General features: G+C 35.9%; 1 long non-coding RNA gene across 1 annotated transcript in view; it reads left to right on the top strand.

Moving 5' to 3' along the window:
* The first annotated feature begins 282 nt into the window (after positions 1-282).
* The window catches only part of LOC309846016, a 73,696-nt gene continuing 49,764 nt past the window's right edge, over positions 283-24,214 (top strand). Inside the window, exon 1 of the long non-coding RNA XR_014301682.1 lies at positions 283-466. This is a non-coding gene — a long non-coding RNA (uncharacterized lncRNA). The remainder of the gene's footprint in view (positions 467-24,214) is intronic.

The raw sequence follows: 24,214 nt of genomic DNA, 5'->3' as shown, positions 1-24,214 counted from the left end.
ACATAGGAGGAGTGAGAGGATTATATAAATCATCTAAATCTTCATATAAATGGCAGAGAAGAAATGGAGAAAATCTATATTTGAAATATAAAGAAAGCTTTAAGTACACCTTATTTTGCAACATGAAGAAAACCATCTTCAGAACTATGTGTAGCCACATTTAAAAGTCATTGCTGCTGGTGTGTAGAATTAGGAGTGGAGAAAGACAGCTGCGGAGGTAGATGATGGTTAATTCTCATAATGAAGGCTTCATATCACTCTATGACTTCTGTACTTAGGGTTGAAAAGAAAAAAAAAAGATTGCATCTTCCAGCTGGAGCCATGCAGAGGGAGAGTGTGGAGAAGGTGCCTGCCATCCGCCATCCCAGAGAACACCCCTTCGGGCGCCCAGAAGTGTGTCAAATCAGATGTCTTCCCTTCACGACTATACTTCTAGACCAACCACTTCCTGCTAGGCCCTGCTGAGGTGAGTGTGGGCACTAGTGCCCTTGAAGAGTACTTGTCAGATTGCAGCAGCCTTGTGGGGTTTCCTGGATGAGAGCCCTGTTGTTTTTCAAAGCTAGATGTTTTGGAGGTTCATGTCTCAGGTGCAGATCTTAAAAGTTAGGAATTTTTGATGTGGGGTTCAAACCCTTAGCTCCTTCAGGAGCAGCTCTGGGTTTTCAGTTCCCTCTCAACTGTGGGTGGCTGTGCTGGAAGAGGGGCTTATGGAGAGATTGTGTCCCAGCCTCTCCTATTCCTTTTGATGTGGGCCTTCTCTCATTTTTTCAGACCTGTAGAAATCATGCAGTTGTTAGGTTTTTTTTTTTTTTTTTTTTTTTTTGCAGGGGAAGTTGTTGCATATGTAGCTGTAGGTTTGGTGTGTTTGTGGGAGAAGGTGGGTTCAGGATCCTCTTTTGGGCCTAGCTTGACCCAGAACTGACTTTTGTGCTTAGGAATTAAATTGAGAAAAATGATAAAGCCGAAGGAGAAGAGTCAATTTCCCTTATTTTTGTTATCAGCCAATGTATGGGTAATTTTTATATTACGGTGCCTGTAGCTTTGAAATCTCTGGAATAAGAAGTATAGAATTAATTAGTGTACTAAGGCTTTTGTCACTTTAGATTTTAAGCTAAAAACTAGCTTAAATAGAAATGCTTCAGTGCTGCCTATAAAATGAGTATCCTAGCAACTAAAACATATCCCAATAATTAAAGCCTCCATGTCAGCAACATTTAGACAGCAAGAGAAGAAACTGAATTACCAGAAGTAAACATCTAGCCATATGTTCACGGTGACCTTATCTGAGTGGCGCACTGTCTAGGTGCACAGGCAGTAAGAGTGGCCCTTCTGAAGTTGTCAAAAAACAATGAATTTGCTGTGCGTCGTGAGACCAACTGGTCGAAACTTCCAGAGATTTTGCTTAAATTTCATGCATGTGCGCCACGTGATTTAGGTTCAGAGTCAATATCTATATGCATGAGTCCTGCCCTACTCGATAATTCCCTCAAATACTCCCATTAACAGCAAAGTAGATTTGTTCTCACAATAGTAAATGTCACAAGAAGTAGGGGAAGTTATAAATGGAAAGTCCTCTTACTAATGGAATTGAGGAGCTTCCAAATCTTTTCTAATTCAGAGATTGTCAGTGACTCTATACATATACCCCTCAGCACACCACTTACCAAAGGAGTTAAATATAGACAACTGTGAATAGCCACTGTTTTATTATAAAAAGGGGTATAATTGGGAATTAAACACTGGTAACGAAACACCATCAGCCCAAGATCTATTGATTGCAAATTGACAACATGATTTTGATTTTGTTGTGAAGGTAGGATGGTGACGCCTCTAAAAAACCTGCAGTCCTGAAGGGAAGAAATAACCCTGGTCATCCTTCTCTGCCCATTTTTAGTATTAAAGACAGTGTGGTTCTTACTCAGGCTCTAAGAGATGGGCTTGATTGGAAGTCCCCTCTGCCTCAAGGTGAACTGTGTCAACGTAAACTGAATTCAACTGCCAGTTCAGAATGGCAGCCAGGTGACTGGTGACATAGGATCTGGGTATGTTAAGTATATCATTTCTATCAACCGACTCTGAGACAGTATAGTCAAGAAGTTCATGTGTAAATGTGATCTGCTTTTAACAATTTATTTAACACACAATAAGGGAAATGAAATTTTTATGACTGTGCAATTGAAACTTAAGACCTGTTTGCAAACAGGTTAAATGTGGATACAGCAAATTGTTCTGTGAATGCGTAGATACTGTTTGGAATTAAGGAATGCATAGTGGAATTTGGAGTCACTGTCAAAGAATCAATTATAAGAGGTTATAAAGCTTGCTAAAAAATAAAACACTGTAAAAGAAAAGGATAAAAATTATAATAAAATAGCAACTGAGAGTCTAGAAATCAGTATGGCAGCACATGTAGGAGAAATATTGATAAGAAAAAAAAAGAATTAGGTTGAGGGAACTTTAAAACTATCTGGCTGATTCTGATATAGGTACAGAAAATCTCTAAAAATGTGGTAAGGACAAAAATATTCCTTTCAATTTTCCACTGACTGATGAATGGATAAAGAGATATAATATATATATTACATATATAATGGAATTTGTAATATGAAATATATATACACACACTATGGAATATTACTGAGACATCAAAAAGAATGAAATCTTGCCATTTGCAAGAATGTGGATGGAACTAGAGGGTATTATGCTAGACAAACTAAGGCAGTCAAAGACAAGTACCATATGATTTCATTCATATGTGGGATTTAAGAAACAACATGAACATAGGGGAAGGGAAAGAACAATAAAATAAGATAAAAACAGAGAGGGAGGCAAACCATAAAGACTTTATTTATTTATTTGTTAAATTATTTTTTAAATTTTTTATAAACATATAAGGTATTATTAGCCCCAGGGGTACAAGTCTCTGAATCACCAGGTTTACACACTTCAATAGCACTCACCATAGCACATACCCTCCCCAATGTCCATAACCCCACCCCCCTCTCCCAACCCCCCTCCCCCCAGCAACCCTCAGTTTGTTTTGTGAGATTAAGAGTCACTTATGGTTTGTCTCCCTCCCAATCCCATCTTGTTTCATTTATTCTTCTCCTACCCCTTTAATCCCCCCATGTTGCATCACCACTTCCTCATATCAGGGAGATCATATGATAGTTGTCTTTCTCTGATTGACTTATTTCGCTAAACATGATACCCTCTAGTTCCATCCACGTCATCGCAAATGGCAAGATTTCATTTCTTTTGATGGCTGCATAGTATTCCATTGTGTATATATACCACATCTTCTTTATCCATTCAACTTTTGATGGCTATCTAAGTTCTTTTAACTACATAGAACAAACTGAAGGCTGATGGAGGGGAGGTGTTGATGTGGGTTAAATGAGTGATGGGCATTAAGGAGGGTACTGGTTGGGGTAAGCACTGGGTGTTCTATGTAAGTGATGAATCACCAAATTCTACTTCTGAAACCAATACTATCCTATATGATACCTAACTTGAATTTAAATTTTAAAAAATTACCTTCAATTAGACTTTATATTTACACTATTAAATATCTACTTATGTTTTATTTTAGAAACTGGGAGGAACACATGAATGCCAAAAATATTACCAGTATAATTTGAAAAATGAATTTGGTTAATATCATATATCCTTTTCAGAAAGACAGCTACCTTGCTAATTCTACTATGATTTCCCATTTTGATCTGTAATACTTGAAGCATTGTCAGCCTGTGATTTTCTTTTCTTTAATATAATAATCTAGGCTACAAAATGAGGGTTTTTTTTTTTTTTTTTTTTTTTTTTTTTAGTAGCATCTGAAAAGTACACAGTGCACTGTGGGAAGTGACATTCAGTGTCAGAGTAAAGTCTAATGTACAATGTTTCTTTATGGGTTAATATTTTATGGATTTCCCCCCTGCAGTTAAAACAGGGCATGTGAAGTTTTGGCAAAAAGAGAATTATTTAAAATTTTGTGAATCACAAGTTTCTTTTGCAATGAGTGACTATTACCAGGCATTCCACATAATTAGGCCAGAGGATTCATTTTGTAAGTGTAATTCTCTTTGTAAGAAAATTGCCAAGAATTTTTTTTTTTTACATTTTATTTAGAAAAATTTAAACTTAAAGCAAATGGAAGAGTATACCCAGCACCCAGCTTAAACAATTTTCTTTCTTTCTTTTTTTTTAAAGATTTTATTTATTTATTTGACAGACAGAGATCACAAGCCTGCAGAGAGGCAGGCAGAGAGAGAGAGGAGGAAGCAGGCTCCCTGCTGAGCAGAGAGCCCAATGTGGGGCTTGATCCCAGGACTCCGAGATCACGACCGGAGCTGAAGGCAGTGGCCCAACCCACTGAGCCACCCAGGTGCCCCTTTAAACAATTTTTTAATATTCTGATCATTTTAATTTAGTCTCTCTTCCCATTTTTATTGAATTTTTAAAATACTTTTTTAAAGGTAAAATTCACTACATTGAGATGCACAAATGTAACCCACACCCTATCAAGATGTAAAATATGTCTATCATCTAGAAACTTTCCTTATGTCTATTCCCTGCCAATCAAGGGCCCCCATCCCTGCCATGGATTAATTTTGTCTGTTCTAGAACTTAAGGTTAATATAATCATACAATTTGCACTTACTTGCACTGGCTTCTTTTACACAGCATAATGGGTATGAGACTCATCCATGCTGTTGTATATATTAGTGATTCATTCCTTTTCTCCACTGAGTAGTGCTCCGTGGTAAGAATATACCACCATCTGCTTCTCTACTCTTCTGTTGATGGACATTTGCATGACTTCCAGTTTCGGATATTAAGAATAAATCTATTATAACCATTCTTCTATAAATCTTATCATGAGCTTATGTTTTCATTTCTTGTTTTGTATGCCTAGGAGTAGAATTGCAGAGTCAAAAGTAGGAGTATGTTTACCGTAAGAAACTGCCAGGACTTTTCCCAAGGAGATTGTACCATTTTACATTCCCAGTAGAAGTGTGTTAGTGTTCTGCTAGCTACACATTCTTGCCAATAATTAGTGCGGTCAGTGTATTTAATTTTAGCCATTCTAGTGGGTATATGGTTGCAGCTTGTTATTTTTTTTTTTAAAGATTTTATTTATTGATTTGTCAGAGAGAGAGGAGCGAGAGCGAGCACAGGCAGACAGAGTGGCAGGCAGAGGCAGAGGGAGAAGCAGGCTCCCTGCCAAGCAAGGAGTCCGATGAGGACTCGATCCCAGGACGCTGGGATCATGACCTGAGCTGAAGGCAGCTGCTCAATCAACTGAGCCACCCAGGTGTCCCGCTTGTTATGGTTTTAATTTGCATTTTCTTCACGACGAATGATGTCCAGCACTTTTGCATTTGCTGATTGGCTATTCATGTAAGTTCACATGTGAACTCTTGGTTTTGTGTTTTGTGTATTTTAAAAAAGGGGGCCATTGGCCTTATTTATTGGTAGTAGTGACGTATACCTTCCCGACGGAAGTCCCTTGTCTGGTTTATGTTTCACAAGAATTTTCTCTGAATCTATGCCTTGCCTTCATTTACTAACATTTTTTTGTTGAGATAACTTTAATGAGAATATTGTAATTTTAAGTTTTTGCTTTCTGTGTCCTAGGAAATGTTTTCCTTTCCAGAGTCACAAAGTTATCCTTTTATGATTTCTTCTAAAAACCTCATAGTTTAATCTCTCAGATTCCAATCTATGATCCTGTTTAGAATAATTATTATGTATGATATGAGGTCAAGGTTAAGATTGATTTTTTTATGTACATGGATGTTCAATTGCTCTTCCCCATTTCTGTAAAGACTTTTCTTTCCACATTCAATTGTTGCCTTTGTTGAAAAGCAGTTATTCATATAACTTTGTGCTTGCTTTTGAACTCTACCTGCTCCATTTATCTATCTATCCATATGCCAATACCATATGATCTTGTTTAAGTCTGGTAATACAAATCTTCCAAATTTGATTCTCAATTTCAAGATAGTAGATTATGGTTAAACATGGTTTTGCATGTAGCTAGCTTCCTTTTCATATTTATATATGTTTTTAAAAGAATTTAAATTAATAAGTATTCATTTTAGAAACTTGAAATTCCAGATAAAGACACATAAAGAATTTGTGAAAATCACTCCTAATCCTCAAGGAACTTGAACATATCTAAAGCACATGCAAAGACATTGTGAGGGGTGCTTGGGTGGCTCAGTGGGTTAAAGCCTCTGCCTTTGGCTCAGGTCATGATCCCAGGGTCCTGGGATCAAGCCCCGCATCGGGCTCTCTGCCCAGTGGGGAGCCTGCTCTCTCTCTCTGCCTGCCTTTCTGCCTGCTCGTGATCTCTGTCTGTCAAATAAATAAATAAAATCTTTAAAAAACCAAAAAACCAAAAAAACATTATGAATAAGGTCAAGTGTATACCTAGAGCTGGCAGATGAATGGTGCTGTCAATTAGTCTGGTCTTTTATCTGCAGGGCTTTGAACAATGCTGCCCTGGGAGATACGTATTTGCCTATGAGGAGATTCAATCCACAAGAGCTAACATTGTCTTGTTATTCATGAGAGTTTTGAGGGGTACCAGGGTAGCACAGTCAGCTAAGAGTAGGACTCTTGGTTTTAGCTCAGGTCGTGATCTCAGGGTGATGAGATTGAGCCCTACATGTGGTTCCTCACTCAGCAGGGAGCCCGCCTGAGATTCTGTCTCCCTCTCTCTCTGTCCCTTCCACTCATGTGCACGCTGTCTCTCTCTATCAAATAAATATAAACGAATGAATGAATGAATGAATAAATAAATAAATCTTTCTAACATTATTATTTTTAAAAGCCTTGATATATTAAACTGGGTTATCAGTATGCCCTTTCGGTAAGAATTCAGAAAAGAGGAAGACATTACTGGGATTCTGATTGTATTTGTCTTATTAGCTTAAATTCTCAAATTCTACGTGATTGAGAAAATGAGGATACACTGTTTTAATTGTAATGGCTTCAAGTTCATTAAATAAATATTGCCTCTGTTCATGTGAGTGTGAAAAAAAATGAGGGAATACATGCTAGGCTGTTAGCATGAAAATGTAGTGGCCTATATTAAGTATGTAAGGAACAATCATACCAAATGAGAAAGCATCACTCTACCTAAGACATTTCATTTCTGCATATTTAGGAAAGTCCAGAGTTAGCTGCGGTCCTCCATGTGGCACTTCACTATTGTGAGTTTGTTGTCACTACCTTCTTCTCATTTTATTAAGCCTAGCAACCCAAGAGTTAGCTGGGGGTAATGAGCAGCTGTGGTGCCTCTTCATTACCCAAAGGCTTGGGATCTGCTCTTTGCTCCTATGTCTTTGAGTTTCTAAGTTTGGGGGGGATTTTTCTTGATTCTTTGGTGGGCATATTTTCTCTTCCCAAAGGCTAGATTGTGGACTTACACCACCTTCTGAGTTTTTAGCAATGGAAGATTTTTTTTTTCACCTGTCTTTGAATATTTCTTTGGTCGTCAATGTAGAAGATTGGGGTTTGGGTATGTTCAAAACATTCGATTCATGCCATCAGTGAAAGTTAATTATCCATGTTTTGTAGTGTGTAGGGAAGACTTTACATATAGAATTAAAGAAATACCTGTGGTAATTCTCAAACTATTATGCATATTCATAATTAGACCAATGGGGACAAATATTATACTTTCAAAATCTTTTTCTGTAATTAAACCTATTCTTATCTTTAATATGGGCAATGGCTTTTTTTTTTTTTTTAAAGAATTGTGCTGTTGAGTATAAGTTTTTGATTTAATATCCTAATACACCTTGTTAGGTAGACAAAACTCATTGTCCTTCATAATGTGTGACAGAAATTAAAATAGTAGTTAACAATTAGTTGGCTTCTTTGAATTTCTGAGAACTTATCATAGTTAAGAATTAGAGCCCCAAATCTTAGTTTCTCCTTTATGCAGAAACCAAGTCAAATTTTAAGAAACATTATTAATTTGCTCATAAACAAAGGGGAAAAATTTAACTCATCCCTGGGCTTTAGGGAAACCATCACAGTTGTTATTAATTATAAATGAAGTCAAACTGAATGATATTTTAAAGAAAGTTCACTTTCCCCCTTGAGCATATACTGGTTTTCTATTTTCTTAATTTCTATAGTAATTATTGGCAGTTCCAATGATTGGTATTTAAACAAAAGCTACCTTAATTTTCACTTCAGTTTCAATCTTATGTGAGTGGGGTAATGGAAGAGATGACTTCCCAGAAAAGCCCCTGGTTGAGGCATTGTTAGTGTCTTATACATCGTTTAACATGATGTAATGGTAATTACATTATGTAATTATGTTCAGGGCATATTTTCTGTGTTAACAAAAAATAAATAAAAATGGGGTTATAGAGGGTCTTGGATATTGTGTCAGAGTATTTGCATTTCATTGCCTAAGTCATGAAAAGTGAGGATGGTGTTTTGGGAGGACACATAGGGAAGGTTGCATCTGAGATACTTTTTCTCATAGTGGAGCATAGGATGGATTAGAGATGGTAGAACATGGAAGTAACAGCAGCAGTGAGGAGGCTGTTACATAAGCATCACTCCTTATAGGCACGCTATGACCCAGGCTAACCAAAATTCTCATCGCTTCTCTATCATGCTGTTTCTCTGGATTTTATTTTCACTTTTCCTTTGTTCCTTCAATATCTTGTTCTGGTAACTCCTCTTCTCTACACTCAAGGCCCTGCCAAGTCATGAATGAATGTGATGCCCTGGTGAAGTACCACCTCTTCCACAAAGACTTTTCGGACTCCTTTAGTTGGTAGTTTTTGTTCTTATCTTTGAAACCCTCACACCGTATTTCTAAAGAGAACATGACATATTTCCTGTCTTTGAGCACCAGAGTTGCAAGGAGTTAAGTCATTCACATGCCTGTTACTGTGTGTTCTCCTCGCGATGGTGTGCAAGACCCCTGATACTGCATTTGTTTGGTTTGGTTTGGTTTATTTTATTTTATTTTTTTTCTCTTTTACTGAGTTCCTCTCTGGATCTTGTTTGTACAATCTGGGGGAAAACTTGTTATCTAGGAACTGATAAACAGTATGATCATGGGATGCTGCTTCCTCCTCCATTTTTTAAAGATTTAGTTATTTATTTGAGAGAGGGAGGGAAGAGAGAGAAAGAGAGAGAGAGAGACCGCACACAAGCTGAAGGGCCAGAGGGAGAGAGAGAGAGAGAATCTGAAGCAGACTCCCCACTGAGCACAGAGCCCTCAGGCGGCTGGGTCTCATGACCCTAAGATCAGGACCTGGGCCCAAACCAAGAGTCCAACACTCAACCAACTGTGCCACCCAGGAGCTTCTGGGATGCTCTTAAGGACGACTAGGAGTATCAGGGAAATCCATTCCATTTGTTTATAGATTTCACAAACACCCCCAGATCTAGCAGTGGAGCCTACAGGGCATGCTGGGTCTGTGTAAGGCCTGCCTGTGCTCCTGTATGGGCAGCTTACCAGGGTTCAGACCAGTCTGCACGGTCTCCACAAAAGACTTTTTCACAGAGCACTGACTAGTCCCACATGTCATATAAAGTCATGTGTCAGGGAGAAGAGGAGAAAACTCTTTTAAATGCTGTAGAGCTTCACGTAAGATGAAATCGGAGACCTTACTAATGACCTTGAAGAGTAGTTTTGGGGGATTATGTGGATATTGGACTGATGGCTTGGCTTTCAAGAAAGTATGGAAGAAGGGTGCCTGGGTGGCTCAGTCAGAAGAGTGTGCAACTCTTAATCTCAGTGTTGTGAGTTCAAGTCCTATGTTGGGTGTGGATATTACTAAAAAAAAAAAAATACACTTTAGGGGTGCCTGGGGGGCTCAGTTGGTTAAGCCACTGCCTTCGGCTCAGATCATGATCCCGGAGTCCCAGGACTGTGCGGAGTCTGCTTCTTCCTCTGACCTTCTCCTCTCTTGTGCTCTCTCTCATTCTCTCTTTCTCTCAAATAAATAAATAAAATCTTAAAAAAAAAGAAAATATGAAAGAAGAAAAATTGGATAGAGCAAGTATATGGTAAAGAGAAAGAGAATCTTTCCCAAATTGTCTTTCTAAACTGGAGAGAAGCACAACTGAGAGAAATTTCCAGTCTTACAATTCTGAATGATAAAGAGATGAAGAAATCAGGAAGAAGTCACAAAAAAATTGAAATAATATAGTTGATCATAATGAAGTGCTATAAATGTTGTATTTTTATTATTTGCTCACTCATGTATACTCCCTATTTCTAAGGAGAACAGCTTTAATGGGGAGCTTGCATTATATATGGGCTTTGGGTAGGTGGATATTGTAGTTGGATCATTCAAAAAATAATAAAACTTGTGATTTATTAGTTATAATAAATAATTATTAGTTATCAGTTAGATAAACTGACTGTATTTTCAAGATAATAAAAAGTTTCCACCATCCTTGTGTTATGTATACCTGTTGATGTTTGCGGGGGTCATGAAAGTAATGCCAGGTATTCTCTTTTTATTTTCATCACTCTGCAGTGAAATGAAGTCACAGGCCAGAATGAGAATGTTAGAATAATCATGTTTTATTTGAATTATGGCTGTATTAATGCATTCTGTTATTATAAAACATCACCCAATGTTGCATTATTCTAGTCATTCAGTAGTAAATGGAAAAGCAATTCATAATTAAATTAGTAAAACCCAGCATCAGGCTGACCTTTCAGTAATTCATTTTATGGCTGAACTGTAAGATAGATATAATATGCTGTACAATCTTTGACATATATTATGGATTTAAATAAATTAAATGGAATTAATGTAATACACATGCAGTTGAAAGAGTGTGGAGATAGGAGTATTTTTATGTGTGACCTTCCTAATTAGGCAGTGAAGTAGGCTATTAACAAAGGATCACAGAGTTGCCACTACTTTGCTTAGGACAGGGACCAGAGCTGGAGGAAAGGCTTTAGCAGAAGGTTCTATTAAAATCTATCATGCTTTACTCCTGACCCATGGTTTAAATTCAAAGTGTAAACAGAAAGGGGAATGTCTAGATTTTTCTGTTAGTTTAGGTCTTTGAAGAGGTTTCTAAAACTTATATCCTGTTTAGACTAGTTCATTAAGAACCCATTATATTGTATCATAAGAGGCAATTGTTATCAATGACCCACTTTTCTTTCTCTCTACACATTTACTTTCTGTTTATAGGTATGCATACCAGTACTAAATATGAATAAGGCTTGTATATGATAAAAATTTTAAAAGTAATTCCTTTTTTAGGACTTGAGACCGTGTTATTGTGATTTTCTCTTGGTAAATGCTCTGGCTGAGGTTTTCTAAACCTTAGGCTAAATAAAAACTGATTTCATTCCCCCTCCCCCCACACTTTTCAAAATGTCTTTGGAATAGAAAGTTAACTTCTTTGGGGAGGGGTTTTGGGAGAAGGGGGTGGGATTATGGACATTGGGGAGGGTATGTGCTTTGGTGAGTGCTGTGAAGTGTGTAAACCTGGTGATTCACAGACCTGTACCCCTGGGGATAAAAATATATGTTTATAAACAATAAAAAGTTAAAAAAAAAAAGTGATACAGCATTGTTATTTTAATTAGATTTTTAAAATTATTATTACAAGTTGAACATGTTTCTTAGCTATAAATACTTCCAGTGCTTGCAGTTCATTGTTTCAACAATTTTGCCAATCTGTCTCTTGGGGTTTTAGCATTTTCTATGTTAGGTGAATGACCGTTTTTACCCTACAGGTATTTTCCTACTTTCTCCTTAGTCTTCTTGGGGTGTTTTTGATATACTGAAAGGTGTCATATTCATATTAACCATTTTTCAGAATCCTACCTTTGTTCTTAAACTTACAGCTTAGTTTCCTTCCAGATGTAGAGTCTTCCACTATTCTTATGGTTTATTTTCCCACAAATAACTCTTTGTTGAAGATCTAAATTTTTTTTTTTCTTTTATGGAGGTAACCAATACTATACTTACTGAATAATATTATTTTCTAAATATTTGGCATTATATTCCTGCCTCCATTCTATATAAAATTAATAACAAGAGATTATATAAATTTAAGATACAAATACAAATAGATTCTAGTATGATAGATTGGAGTTCTTTTACTCTCTGCTCATTTGGCCTGTTGGTTTGTTCTTGTTTCCAGACTAAACTATTATAATTATAGCTTTATAGTGTATTCATTATCTGACAGAGAAATTAAACTTCTTTTCATTTTTTTCAAATTTTTAGCTAATCTCGGATGTTTTAAAATTTTTGTTAATTTAAAAAATATGTTTACAAGTTTAGTGTTTCACATTGAACTTTTAAATTATTTTGAGATAAATGGACATCTTTATAGTATTTAATTTTCATGAAGAACAACGTCTGCCTTCTCCATGCATGTACATCTGAATCACACTTAAGAGACTTTTTGTGGTTTTCTTCATCTAAGACCTGTGGGATTTCACATCACTATCAGTCACCCACACATAAATGCATTTGGCTTGTACTCTTAACACGATATATTCCCCCTCTATTGCATTTTTTTAAAGTCCTTCAAACTTCTCTTCACTGTCCTTACTATTTACTGCTTTTTTTCCCCTCCACTTTTCCCCCTCCCTAATACAGACATTCAAAATGGTTAGGGGAAGCTTATTATGTCCTAACATCACTTAGCTCTTGTCATGTTGAAAGTGACAAATAGATCCATTCCTGAATCAATGAAGGATAATCATGGTTCCTTTACTATGATAGAGAAGTCATAGAAAGCGATTTGCCCACCGTTATTATTCAAATATAGTAAGATTTATTTCATAGTTCTCAATACAATATAAAATCTCATAATAAATCATTTAATATTTTGCTTCACTTACCAAGCAAATTACTAGCTATTTTCCCTCAACTCACTAAGATAGATATTACATTTTACAATTTGCATTGCTTTTTACTGTAGGTGTAAAAATGAAATCCCTGAAGATTTATAATGACAAGATAACTACAGTATGAAAACAGGAAGGGTTCAAGCTTTATGACACAGAACTTAATTCAAGGTTATGAAAATAGAAATATTGAAGCTAAATAAACATCTTTCATAATATATTATAACACAAATAGTTTGGTGAAAAGAATTTATTTTTACAAACTTAAATCTGAAGTATTTTCCATTTAAATAATATACTTGAACTAGTATAAAATTTGGGTAAAAAAAACATTTTTACAGGGTACATACATACAGTTTTATGTTAGAAACATTATGGGTTTTCTCTCACAGGAGCAGCAATACATCTTTTATATTCTCAAGTCTACTTTTCAAATAATATAATTTGATCCAACTTTTTATATATTTAAAATTTTTAGTGGAAAATCTCAAACATATAAATGCACTAAGATTTGGGGGCAACCCATGAGTGGAGAACAGGAAAACCAGATTAGCATGGATTACAGAGAATTCCCTTAAAGGAGAAGTGAGATTGTATTTTGTGGAGAGATATTAGGCATTATCCCAGAACCGCTTAGTTGCAATCTGAAATTATGGTAAGTGGAAAAATTCATGTATTAACATCTCTTTGTGTGAAGAAGCTCATAAGTCAAGTTTATAACAAAGTTATGGCCTGTTTTTATTTTTAAGAATTCCCAGCACCAGGGGCACCTGGGTGGCTCAGTGGGTTAAGCCTCTGCCTTTGGCTCAGGTCATGATCCCAGGATCCTGGGATCGAGCCCCACATCGGGCTCTCTGCTCTGCAGGGAGCCTGCTTCCTCCTCTCTCTCTGCCTGCCTCTCTGCCTATTTGTGATCTCTGTCAGATAAATAAAGAAAAAATCTTAAAAAAAAAAAAAAAGAATTCCCAGCACCATTTTGTGTTAGATGGGGAACTTCTCTTTGGTAGTTCATAACTCAGAGACGAGAGACATGTCCTACAGTGGGTAAATAAAAATGTTTCATTTTAGTAATGATAATTACACTTCTATTATTTTAGCCACAGAAGGGCCACGGAAGCCAGAGAACCATCTATCAGTTCTTGTAATTGCAGGAATTCCTGGAGAATTAACAGACCTATTCTGATTTGTAAGTTGGAGAATACACTCATTAATAGTAGTTGGGGTATTGTCTGTATCCGAAGGAGTGACTGTTTGCTGTTAGTAGTGGTTTAATAATTGCAATTCATTTAGATTTAGTCATTTTCCCATAAAAAGTTCAAGTCCCTTCAGCACAGTTTGTCACTTATTACTAGAACTTTTTGGTAAGGTCAGAAAGTAGCTGAGCCCTAAGCACGTATTTATAATTCCCTAAAATTAACACCAAGGCCTTGAGCAGACACAAGTGGAAGGTGGAGTGATATGTGGAACAACTGCCCTTGGAGGCTTTTATCTCCCCCTTTTTCATTTTTATATAGTCTAAAGCAGATATATTGGTAGAATTGGTTCTGTTTGTCTTATTAGAGGAGAAATGGGTAAACTCTTCAAACTTGTTCATTTATCCCACCAAATACGTGCTAATTCAACCAGGCAGTTGCCAGCCTCCACTTTCTGTGGGAACCTTCCTCTGCTTTAGGAAATGCCTAAGTTCATAGGTGATACATGGTAGTAATGATGGGTTTAATCAACTAGGTACTAGTCTGGAAATACAGATTCCAAGGGGCTTAATACCCACTTGGTCTTCTAGATAAACTGTATCTTCAGATGTCACTGGTTTCACACAATAAATTCTGTCCCTTGCAGGTCAAATAAGACAAATTTAAATGTCATCCATGATCGTTCACTCTCCTAGTCATTTCCTGCTAGTTTTAGGTTTTATCTGGCAAAAGGCCCTAGTGTTTTTAAGAGTTTCAAGCCTACATTCCATCTTGGAAGTGACAATAAAGTCTGCAGAGTTCTAGGGATTTTCCTTAGAGCAGAAAGCAGTTGGCCCCTTACTGGGTTTATGACTCTTAACATAGTTCCAGTATCCTGGACTTAGGGAGCAGTTCCTTTAATTCAGTCCCAAGTTAGGAATTTTTCAGGATGAGGACATCTGGAAGGGGGCTGTCCATCCCTCAAAGTCCTTCAAGTTTATCCATAAGATTGTCAAGAAGAAAATGTTCACTTTGTGTTTCATCACAAATTTTACCATCTTAATCTCTGCTATGAGAATTGGTTATAGCAAGGGAAGTATAAATAAATAGCACCTCCTTTTGTGTTTACTCATTCACCAAGCCTTTATTGACACTTGCTATAATCAAACCATTATCCTCTGTACTCTGGGAAAGTAGATCACTAACACTTATTTTCACATCAAGGAGCTATAGTCTCCTGGAGGAAGAGAGAAAGAGAGAGAGTGAGAGACAGAAAGAAGAAGATAGGTAAATAGACATCTTAGAATTGAGAAAGAAGCAGCAAAAAATATAAAGAGGATTAATCCCAGTTTGGGAAATCAGAGAAAACATATGAAATAGGTAATTCTGAGTTCAACCTTGGTGGAGAAGAGGTGGAGAGGATCTATAAAATTGAAAGGGAAAACTCATGAGCAAATGCATGGAAAGGTGTAAGACCGCAGAATGGTTCAGATCCAGAAAATTATCGGTTAACCTGAAAAGGGAAGAGCATGTAGCAGATACTGATGTTGGAGAAAGCAGATGGAACTTGTGCTATCACATGCCATCATGTAGATCTGGCACTTGACCTTAGGGCATAAAGATCTATGGAAATGTTTTGGAGAAAGGAATGACATGTTCTGACTTGTCTAATGAGAATGACTGTCCTAAATTTTGGTGTAGCAGGGACTGAGAAATTAGTCATGAGGCTATCAGAGTGTAACAAGAGAGGCTGAGATTGAAAAGGGGTGTAAATAAGTCACCTCCTTCCCCTAAGTTATAAAAAATTGAATGGTGGAAGACCAGTCTAGGTAAGGAGAAATATGGAGGATATAGGAAGGACTCACTTTAGGTTCCTTCAGCCTTCCTAATAAAGTAGCTGGCGAGGAAATTGGATAAGAGGTTAAGTTTGAAGGTTTTCAGGAGCAGTTTGGGAAAAAAAACCCCTAAAACCCAAAACAACTAATCAAAATGTGGCTTGACCCAAGATTGTGCTAAAGAATATAGTACTATCACAGTTTGTTGTAGAAATGGGTCAGCTAATCTTCTGAAACTCAGAACAGAGGCTGATGGGTGGGAAGAAGCAAGGGAACATTGTTGTGCTCTATCAGAGAGTGGCCCCACAGAAAACATAAACCATAGCCATACATTTCAGCGATAACTTTTTGAGAAGAGACTCTGTTTGTCCATGAGTGGAAATAGCAGGATTTACTCATGGTGAGTAGCAAGACTTCTGTTGAGGAGCAGCTTTGGCTATGAGATCTCTGAACTTTCAGGCTGTCTGGTACACCCCCTCTGTGCTTTTCCTTCCTACTTCTTCCCCTTGCCCACTTCCCCTTGCACCCAGTTCAGTGCATTCTAGCCTTTATTATTTTTATTTTTATTTATTTATTTATTTTTAAAAAGATTTTATTTATTTATTTGTCAGAGAGAGAGCGAACAAGAGTGAGCACAGGCAGACAGAGTGGAAGGCAGAGTCAGAGGGAGAAGCAGGCTCCCTGCGGAGCAAGGAGCCCGATGTGGGACTCGATCCCAGGACGCTGGGATCATGACCTGAGCCGAAGGCAGCTGCCCAACCAACTGAGCCACCCAGGCGTCCCGAGCCTTTATTATTTTTAATTGAGAAGTAGACAAGGTACAGATAAAACAAATGACCATCTGGTGGTAGAAAACACTCATGTTTTTATTTGTATTAAGATCTTATGATGAGAAGCAGCAAGTGGACAATGGGAGAATCAGAAGGAAGGTGCTGCCATAGAATGGCATGTTTGTCCCTGTTCAAGCGAGAGGGAACTGACAGAATATGGACCTACTATGACTAATCACTGTGTGTAGCACTTCACATACATGATCTCTTCTAATTCTCAAAACAATTTCACAAGGCAGGCATGAATATTCCCATTTTAAAAATAATAAAATTAGAAACTGAACTTGTCAGAAGGCTTCCCCAAGTATATCTGACTGGTTATACCTGGCTCGGTAATACTACTGTGGTTTGGCCAAAGTCCATTTGATTCAAAAGACTATGTTATTTCCATTATACCACACTGACATCTATGAGAAGTGTTAGTGTATTTTTAAAAATCTAGAATTCCAAGCTTATCCTAAATTTTGGAGTATTTTTAGTAAAATTATTTATTTATATGTTTTGATACACTAAAAATCTAGCATTCCAAGCTTATCCTAAATTTTGGAGTATTTTTAGTAAAATTATTTATTTATATGTTTTGATACACTCATTTTTTAAGGTCCTAGTACTGTAAAACTTTGAAAATGCCTCCAAGAAGATCCAAAATGGTGATTATTGTTATTGCCAAGACTCATGCAATGGGAGTTCACTGAGATTTCATTAGTACCCTGTCTACTAACCCTTTTGCCCCTAAAGAGAAAAAAAATCCATGAAGTAATGCTCTCATTGACTCCTAACTGCTTAGGACCATATTAAGTCAAGTGTGATTTTAAAAACTTCTGCTAGGAAAATAAACCAGCTAAGCTGCCCAGTGCCTACATATAAGACTTCTCTCCCCTCTGAAGTGCCAATATTGCAGATTTCTTGAAGAAACCTAACAAATTATCAGGCTGTAGCAAGACTATTCAACTTCCTATAAAAATGTCTTTGTAGCCTCTCTATAGTGATTCTTACTGCTTTATTTTCAATCAAACATTTGCAGGCAGAAATCGCATTCAGATTGAATCATGACACCTTAGTGCCATTTCTGTACAGGTTTCTGGGTCATTTGATGTCTATTAATTGTTTACCAATCAGGGCCTTTGTCTACTAATCCTTCCAGCTGTCTTCCTTGTACCTCAGTATAATCATGGCGAGAAAGCCATGCTTCAAAATGACGTGTGAAGCTTCCTAGCCAAAACCACTAGATGTCTAGAAAGCCTTAGGTATTTCCACATATGAGGAAAAACTACATTGTTCACCAAGGGTTCTGTGTACCCTTGGCAATATTGATATTTTATGAAGGAGCAAGATGTGCCCGAAGGAAAGAGGCTAGATTCACATGAGGCCAACACCCATCAACCTTGACTAGCATGAAAGAAATATTCGGTGATATTTTTGAGTCACCTTATGAACTTTAACATCCTTGCAGATGAAACTGCCATGACTGTCTCAGGAATGCTGCTGAGAATATGTGCATGAAATTGCTCAGTACCTGTCTCACAGTTCTGATTTCAAACTGTTCATTCTCTGGTTTTTATTGTCTTCTAGAACAGCCTGCTTTTTAGCCAAGAGGGATGGCATCAGAATACTCTGATCCTTGGTTTTCCAGTGATTTATGGTAACTTCCAGGTCTACAGTTCTTTTGTTCATTCACTTAGCTCCTTGTAGGGCCTAGGAACTGGGGTAGTTACTGTACAAACAGAGATAAATAAAACAAATTGATTGTAGCCTCATAAGACCCATTGTAGCTTTCTGAACTCCAAAACAGTGTGATGATAATTTTGTGTTGTTTTAAGCCACTAAATTTGTGGAGATGATTTACAGCAGAAATAGGAAACAAATACAGGTTCCTTTTCCCTTAAACTTGACTTTCTGAATATTTCAGAACACTCAGTGCCTTAAGCCAATCAGTCATTTTTGCTGGGAATTGACACTTTTAATCAGTTTTGTCCTAAATTTGATTTGAACATGTGGCAGTTTAATTACCCTCTTGAATATATGAATCATATCGTTGTCATATCTATTAAGATATGAAGAAAAAACCATCTAGTAATATTAATTATGTGAGAGGATGACTTTTTTTCATATTTGAATTATGTACCATTATTTGAATTATCTTCCTTGGGTGATTATTAAAGATGAAAAAACATGGTGTAGTGTGATATATGTTAATAAAGATGTGGATCTTTATGGGATACCTCACATTTTATTGAACAATATTTATTATAAGTTAAAGAGAAATATTATTTTAAATATATGTTGTAACCTTAAAAATCTTTGTATTTTTCTATTTATAGAATGGCAGTATTTCATTTTTCATCATGGATGAAAATAATTGGATCTATATCCAAGGATGATGATTTTTCTGATTGACTTTGAGACAAAATGAAATATAGCAAGTAGTAAAAGAATATACATGGATCATATATATATTTGATGTATATATCAATATATCTATATATCATATTAATATATTTACATATCTCAAGATGCATATGTTTCTCATGTCAATTGAACATTAATAGATCTACTACTGGATAACAAGCATTAGGGCAACTTAACATAAGAGAATCCATCCATTTATAATGGCTCCCCACCTTATTTTTAATGCTGAGAACTAAGTTCATCTGTTGGTATTTCTTTCAAAGGTATTTGGTAAATGTTGAAAATGTTGAGGTTCAGTAGTTTGTTTGCTTGTTTTTTAAAGATTTTATTTATTTATTTATCAGAGAGAGAGCGTGCAAGCAGGGAGAGCTGCAGGCAGAGGGCGAGGGAGAAGCAGGTTCCCCATAGAGCAGAGAGCCCAATGGGGGACTCAATCCCAGGGCCCTGGGATCATGACCTGAAGTTGAAGGCAGACACTTAACTGACTGAGCCACCTAGATGTCCTGAGGTTCAGTAGTTAAAAATAGAGTTGTTATTATACAACTAATAACATCTAATATGGAAGAATACAAGTTTTCTGAGTTTCTAAGTTTTTATTTTTATTTTACTTTTTAATTTTTTTATTAACATATAATGTATTATTTGCCCCAGGGTGAGTTTCTAAGTTTTTAAAGTATAATTACAAATAATTATATAGTTTATGAGTAATATTATCATTGATTGGATTCTGAGTAACTTTTCATACAAGAAATGATTGCAGTCTTCATTTTTGTGGTGATCCATACTTTTGTGAATAATTCTGCTCTGCTTGGAGAATTAGAAAAGAAAGTATAGATAAAGATATACCATCCAAAATGCATGAATTTAAAATATCTATCACCCTGCAACCATATTAATTTATCTCCATGTTATTGTTCCTTGCGACTGAACTTTTCAAGATCTTAAGTTTCTATAATATTCTTATTTTAAAATTCTAAAAATACTTAAAATTGTTAAAAATTAGTTTTTTATAGAGAAATGTTTTTGGGAGACAGCATGTGAATAGTTTTATTTAACTAACTGGAGGGAAATGTGAAAAATGTAATTTGCTTAAGGCAGCCCCTGTTTTGATTAATGAGAACTCTAGTAGTTATATGTGGTGATTATGATAAAATAAGATACACATAGAATCAGGACCCTAAGGATGAAATCCCAAGGGGGAAGAAATCCCACAAAGAAACTAAATAGCATGTCCTCTTCAACATTTTTTCTGGAAGAAGGGAAAAATAATTTCTTCTTATTCTTCATAATCTCAAGCCAGCTGTCACCTAGGAAGGAACCAAATTCATATGATTATGTTAGCTCAAAGATAACCTGATGAAAGTCTGAAAATTTAGTTTAAATTAAAATCTCATTGGTAGTAATGGAGACTTCTGATAGAAACAGATGTTTATCTTCTCTGGAGAGGGAAGCCTTAAATAAATGCAAGCATCAAAGAATTTCCATGGATATAAGTTTTCCAAAGGAAAATGAGCTCACAATCAAACATATCACAAAGAGAGAGAGAGAGAGAGAGAGAGAGAATAAGAACTATGAATAAGAGTCATTAGAAACAACAAATAACCACTTCATCCACAGAGGGTTTAGTTACTAGGTTTATCACAGACAGGATGTCAAATTAGTATATGTAATACATTTAGATAAATAAAAAACAGAAAGAAGAATATATGTAAGGAAAGAAGAATATATGTAAGAAACAAGTGACAATTAAAAGTAACCAAGAAGATTTTGGTGAACACAAGTCCATGAGGCTTTTAGAAATAAAAAAATAATATCTGAGTTTAGAAACTCAAAGCAGGGGCTAAGCATCATAGCAAAGTGGAAAAGGGAATTAGTGAATTAAAATATGAAAAATGTACTCAAAATGCAGCCCAAAGAAACTTAGAGGAAACATCACTATGAATGATGAAACAATTAAGACTTTCCTGTAGAAAGTGATAGTCAAGAGTGCCTACCAATGTTACTTCTCTTCAGTGAACTGGACATTCTAATTAGTGCTGTACACTGAAAAGGAAGGAAGAAGGAGGGGAGGGAGGAAGAATAGATTAAATATGTTACAGATTTAAAGATTGTAAAGAAGAATTTAAATTTATCACTGTGTTGTAGAAAATACAAAATAATATCAAATTCTTTATTTGAATTAGTAAGGGACTTTGACAAAGTTAATAGATACAAACTAAGTATAAAAAGTCAATTGTGTTTCTGCCTACCAACAATAAGCAGGTATCTTTTAAAAAGACATATTTATCTATAGAATAAATAGCATTTAAAACATATATGTATGTATGTAGACACACACACACACACAATGAGAAAAAGCCAGTCTGATAGAAAAAGATTCACAAAATCCAGCTAGATGATAAGTATATCACAAAGTCAACTTTGTTAACAATTACAAAAATGCAAATCAGAATTATAATGAGAAACCACAATACTCACCAAATTAGTAAAATTTAAAAGTCTGAAAGTACAATATTTGGGTAAGAATATAAAACTTTTTATAAAACAAAAACAGTTTGGTTCTATTGAGTGAAGTTGAAGATATTCATTGTCTCCTACCCAGTTCGTATAAACCATATAAGAAATAGTTGAACAACTTAAAAGAGAATTATGTCAAATCATACAAATAATAAAAAAATGAAATATCAGTGGCCTAGAAACACATATATAAACAAATGCTCAGTCTCACAAGTAATTAAATATAAATTGAGATGAGTTTTTATTTTTACCTCTAAAATTAGTAAAGATTTAAAATAAAAATAAATAAAATCTTTAAAAAAAAAAAAATAAAATAAAAATAATATTAAGTTTTATCTTGTCATCTCTGTTAATCTCCGTAAAATGGATGTTGCCACAAACTGCATATGAGAACATTAATGGGTACCTTTCTAAACTATAATTTGGCAATTAATACAAAAGCATCCCTAGCTTTGGGCTTAGTAATTTGAACTTTTACTCTAGGAAATAATAAGCAAGCACAGAGATTGACCTGCAGGGATGATTACTGAAGTGCATTTTTGAAGAGCAAAAATAAATAAATAGAACTTTAAAAATGTATAAAAACTGGGAGAGACCTAAAATTTTTCTGCATGTCCACACTATGAAGCATGGTTTACAATTCAGTGATATGGAGAAATTCTCACTATGGATCGTCACACGACACAAACTAGTTAGAGGAAAATGTGTGTATAACAGGATTCCAATGCTATTTAAATATTATATACATGATAGAAATGATAGGATGTATAATGCGTGGCTTGGTATGTGGTGATTTATCAGGCAATTAGACAATATATTCTTCTCTTTAATATTTCCTGTATTTTCCAGATTTTCTACAATGCTATGTGTTGATTTTGTTCACATGAAATGATTATTAAAAATATGTAGGAAGTTATTGCATGGAGCACTGGGTGTGGTGCATAAACAGTGAATTTTGGAACACTGAAAAGAAATAAAAGAAAATGGAAAAAAATATATGTAGGAAAGTCTATGTCGGAACAGAATCTCCAATTCCATACCTCTGCTTTCTCAAAAGTTCAGTGTTGCAAATGTTTTCTTTGAGCCTTGGTTCTAGACTGCGTGTATAATTCCTTATTTCTTTTTTTTAAAGATTTTGTTTATTTTAGAGAGAGAGTGAGTGTAAGAGAGAGGGAGAGAGAATCTGAAGCAGACTCGAAGCTGAGCTCACAGCAATATAGGCGGCTCAATCCCATGACCTTGAGTTCATGTTGTGAGCTGAAACCAAGAGTCGGACACCCAACAAGCTGAGCCACCCAGGCATTCCCAGGATGGGAATTGGCTTCCAAACATATTTTTATGTAAATCCCACCTCATTTATAAATTCCTGTGTATTGAGGAGGATCAACATTTTGGTGAAATATTTTGTGATTCAAGATGCTCATAACTTCCTAAATTTTAGGAGTTCTTTGTGCAACAAGACTAGCTTTATATGTAGCCCCAAATAAGATGGGCCTTTTCTACATTTGTTCAAGTTGTTCAGTAGTTTAGAAAGTAGCCAGAGTAGCAAGTGATGTGGAAATTAAAATCAAGGCACAAGTTTCTTGGTGTGAAGGAAATGGTAGCATAATGTAAAACCTAACTTTGTGTTGTTAAAGCAAATACCTCCTTTATTTCTGCTAACAAAACAAATAAAGCTCAATTCTTTAATGCGTGCACTAGAATATGAAATTCTGAAGAAACAGCTACTCATAGATCCTTGTCATTGGGGTAAAGTTGGTTTTTTATTAGATATTTGTAATATATCCCAGGAAATATATCAGCCTAAATCAATTCATTTGATTACTATTTGTAGTGGGTTGAATGGTGGTCCCAAAGATACCAAGTTCTCATACTGGAACCTGTAAGCCTTATTTGGAAAAAAAGATTTTGTTTGTTTGTTTGTTTGTTTGTTTTTGTTTGTCTTTTTTGTAAGATGTGACTGAATTAAGGATCTTGAGATGGTGATGTCATACTGTATTATCTGCATGGGCCCTGGGGCCCCAGATACCTGGTGCATAAATTCTCACAGGAGGAAGGCAGGGAGAGATTGCACACCCCCAGAGAGAAGGCAATAGGACTATAGACAGATTGAGGGGGCACAAACAAACACAAACCAAGGAATGAACACTCTGGCCACCAGAAGCTGGAAGGGGCAAGTACCGACAGATTTTCCCCTGGGACCTCTGGAGTAACGTGACCCTGCTGACACCTTGATTTTAGATCGTAGGCCTATGGAACGGGGAGAAAATACATTTTTGTTGTTTTAAGACATTTTTATTGTTTTAAGCTGCTTAGTTTATAATAATTTGTTACTGCTCCTGAGGAAACTGGTACATGGTTCATAATGAAAATATGGGGCTGTCAATGACCATAAGTGGATTTGAATCTTGTTATTAAACCATATATTTGCAAAGAAAAAACAAAACAGAACAAAACTGAAACAACAAGAAACCCCACCATATACTTGCAAGAAGATAAGAGTAGTGAAAACACTACAATGTTTTTCCCTAATAGCAATCATGTTTAGTGTCATTTTTCATAGTTATTCTTTCTCTT

Source organism: Mustela nivalis, assembly GCF_964662115.1.
Source record: "Mustela nivalis genome assembly, chromosome: 13".
NCBI lineage: Eukaryota > Metazoa > Chordata > Mammalia > Carnivora > Mustelidae > Mustela > Mustela nivalis.
This window is presented reverse-complemented; position numbering and strand designations above follow the sequence as displayed.